This window comes from Mus caroli, chromosome 2, assembly GCF_900094665.2.
Source record: "Mus caroli chromosome 2, CAROLI_EIJ_v1.1, whole genome shotgun sequence".
Classification (NCBI taxonomy): Eukaryota; Metazoa; Chordata; class Mammalia; order Rodentia; family Muridae; genus Mus; species Mus caroli.
The window spans coordinates 128,663,279-128,667,400 of record NC_034571.1 but is presented as its reverse complement, the minus strand read 5'-3'; the positions used below and the strand labels follow the sequence as shown (position 1 = coordinate 128,667,400).

The window sequence follows — 4,122 nt, the reverse complement described above, 5'->3', positions numbered from 1 at the left end:
CCTTTATTATACAGCAATAGAAGACAGATACAGTATCAATGTATCCAACTGGGTGATGAAAGTAACTAAAAACAATACAACAATGTTAAAATTTCTGATAGGTGTAGTCTGTTCATATGTTCTGCATTGTATTCTCTGAAGGGCTGAATTAGTGATTAGGAGCAGGGCTGCCTGAGCTGTGAGTTTGAGCTCCGCCTTTTTTTTATGAGATGAAGAGACTTTGGAAAAGGAACATCTGTGAGATTGGAACATGGAAAGTTTATTTTCTTATAATATTAACTTATAAAGCAAGTAGAGTTTTAAGAATGAATCAATGGCGATGTGTGTGAAATACTAATGAGAGGTTTAGATCAGCATGGGTAGTATGACACTATTCTTATGTCCATTCCCCTCACACAGGGAACCAGCGACAGATCAAAGTAAGGATACCAGCAAAGTCCAACTCAGTAAGCCAATGACTTTTATTAGGGTTCCTTGCAGGAATATGAGTGAGAGGTTACTTACAGAAGCAGAAATGACTCAAAGACAACTGTGTCATCAAAGCCACCCCAGCATGGATGACAGCTCATGAAATCTGGAAATCAGGAGTGCACTGTACAACCTACAAGCAATTCTCCAAAGTATAGTGTCATTTCCAGGTAGCTCAGTAGATCTGAGACCCTTTCAAGCAGCCGAGCTCTGCTTCTTTTAGTCAGCTCATTGGTCTCTACTTCTTGCAGTCCTCAGCTGGTCTGAACCTGTCTCTCAGAAGTCATTAATGTTATGCATTTATTTTTAGAATTGGATGGATATGGCCAGTTTCATGGACTTCCTGAATTGTTAAAAAGCTTTTCTGCAAGAGTTTTCTGGTTAGGTCTCTATGTCCATGTTAAGTACCATGACCAGAAGCAACTTGGGAAGGAAAGAATTTCTTTCACTTTAAGGTTGTAGTCCCTCCTGAGGGAAAGTAAGGGCAGGGTTTCAAACAGGAAACCAGAGGAAGGAACTGAAACTTGGGCCATGGAGGAACACTGCTTACTGGCTTGCTCTTCATGTTATGCTTAGTCTGCTTTCTTATTGCATCTAGAACAACCTACCCTTGTGTGACACCATCCAGAATGACCTAGGCTCTTCTATTTCAATTATTAATTAAGAAAATATATCCATAAACTTGCCTACTGGTCAGTCTTGTGAACATATTTTTTCAATTGAAATTCCTTCTTCTCTGATGATTGAAACTCATGTCACGTTGACAGAAAACTAGTGTGTGGTAGTTTGAATGAGAATGTCAAGCCACTTAGAGACTCATATGTTTGAATACTTGATCCCCAGTTGGCATAAGTGTTTAGGAAGGATTAGGTATGGCCTAGTTGGAGGACATTTGTCACTAGGAACAAGGTTTGATGTTTCAAAACACTCACAAATTTCCCAGTACGCTTCTCTGCCTACTTATGTATCAAGATGTGAGCTCTGCCCTGATGACAGCCACCTGTCAACATGCAGTCTCTCCATATCATGGACTCTACGACCATTTATATGCACTGTTTTCATAAGTTGTATTGCTCATGATGTTTTATTACAGCAGTAGAGAAGTAATTAAGACAGAATGTTACACATTCCTTTCAACTTCCTGTGGAGTTCTTTGCTTCAGCAGCAAATATAAGATTAGAAACAATACAGAAAAGATTAGCATGGCCCCTATGCAAAGATGACACAAACATTTATGAACCATTCCATATTTTTCTTCTCAGGTTTTTGAAGATTTCAAACACATTTGTAACAAATTGTGAAGTTACATCATGTATTATAAAGCAAGGGTTTTCAACCTTCCTAACACTGAGACCCTTTGATACAGTTCCTCATGTTGTGGCGACCCCCAACTGTAAAAGTATTTCATTGCTACTGCATGTAATTTTACTACTGTTATTTATCATAATGTGAATATAACTCTGTTTTCTGATGGTCTTAGGTGACACCTGTGAAAGGGTCATTCAAGCCCCCCAAAGGGGTCAGTGGTTGAGAAGCACTGATTATAAAGGCCAGATATATGAAATCAACTGTCAACAAATATAAATAGTCACAGAGAGAGAGAGAGAGAGAGAGAGAGAGAGAGAGAGAGAGAGAGACAGAGACAGAGACAGAGACAGAGACAGAGACAGAGACAGAGAGACAGAGAAAGAGAGAAACTTGTGTCTTAAAGAGCTTCCTCCCAAGATGGAATGTTTTATCCTCTAGGAAATTGCTACTTAGCAGCATGTAAAAGAAAACCATGCGATTTGGCTGGGTGAAGGCAATCCATATCTTGAACAGTGTCTAGTACACAATAACAGGGAGACATGTTAGTAATTGTAAGGTCCACATTGACAGTCCACTGACACTTTACAAGCGTACTGAAACTACTCAGGGGGAAATAGTCTTTTAATGGTGGGGCAATATTGCATATGCTAATCAGTGAGACTAGCTCTTATTATCACATACAATGTGAATTAAGAATGGAACTGGCAAGATGGCCAAGTGTAAAAGCATTTGCCTCTAAACCTGACGATCCCAGTTCAATCCCTGGGACCCACATTATGGAAAGATAAAATGTACTCTGCAATTTTTCTTCTAACTTACAGATGAGTGTTCAGGGCCCATGCATAGACACCCCCACCACATGTAAATAAATTAATGTAAATGTCTTAGAAGAAAAAGGGCAATTTAGTAATGTTGAATTAAGCAATGATTTCTTAGATATGATCAATCCCAGAGCCATAAAAATAAGCAAAAGATACAAATTAAATGTCATTAGAAAAACCACAAGATCTTTCTTCTTTTTGAGACCAGGCCTAGCCCAGTCTTGGCTAGACTTGCTTTGGCTGACTTGCAACTCACTCTGTAGACCAGGCTGGCCTCAAATTCACAGAGATCTACCTAACTTTGCCTCCCAAGGTCTGGAATGAAAGACATGAACCACCATGTTTAGCAGAACTTTTGTCCTTTAAAAGACACAACATTAAAAAAATTAGTAGGAAGTAGGCATGCTATAAAATGAGAAAAAAATTAAATCACACATCTAAAAAAAGAACTCAACCTGAAATGTATAAAGAACATCTGAAATTCACCTAAAAATGGCAATCAACTTTAAAAAGGCAAAGGCTCTGAACAGATATTTCTGCATTAATAAAAGAAGACAAGAGAATGAAAGACACAAGGCTATTCAGGCAATCGATATGTACACTAAACATGCTTGACTCCAGTAGCAATCTTGATAATGTAACACCACCCCCCAGACACACAGAGGCAGGGATGGTTATTACAAAATGGTAATAATGCAACAGTGATCTCTGAAAGAAAGTCCATCTGTCCTGTCCACCCAACGGGCGTTCCTGCTTCTTCTCTGCCATTCCTGGTACTGCACAGTCTCTTCAGGACTGCTTACGTCCAGTCTGCTTACTGCTCAGTTTCTCTTTAGGTGACAGCTGTCATCTTTATCAAGTAACTGTTCTTTTCTGAGTGTAATTTTTTGTTCCCTGTCAATCTCTTAGTTTTTCTTGGATTGGTTCAAACCATTTTCCATTGCTAACTTGGAGACATGGCATGGGAAACAATGAAAGTGTTCTAGGTTGGGTTTTTTTTTTTTTGTCTTTTTTGTTTTTTCTGTTTTGTAACACATCCTATTAGCAAAAGCAACTCTTAGAGTAGAAAATATTAAACTCACAGTACCCCTTAACACAGAATTTCCCACTTTTTCTAAGAGGGATGTGGACTAACCTCTCCATAAAGGAACAAAGATTTAATTTTTAAATCAGAACTCTGATAATTATGCCTCTTTGCTGGTTCCCATTTGGCTTCAAGTTTTGTTATTTTGACATAATTCCTAATGATCTTGAGATAATGTGTATTTATTTCTGTATAATAAATGATGTGCTAATTCCCCCTAATTTATGTTGTGTCATAAATACCTATTTTTCCATTGTATATTTCAAACAGGTTTGGACTATGTCCAGATAATGAATCTTTTCCTTTAATTAGATATTTTCTTCATTTACATTTCAAATGCTATCCCGAAAGTCCCCTATACCCTCCCCCTGCCCTGGTCCCCAACCCACCCACTCCTGCTTCCTAGCCCTAGCATTCCTCTGTACTGGGGCATATGATCTT

General features: G+C 38.5%; 1 pseudogene; it reads left to right on the top strand.

Moving 5' to 3' along the window:
• The first annotated feature begins 1,621 nt into the window (after window positions 1–1,621).
• On the top strand, window positions 1,622–1,722 carry LOC115030417 (annotated as a pseudogene).
• Window positions 1,723–4,122: the final 2,400 nt, after the last annotated feature.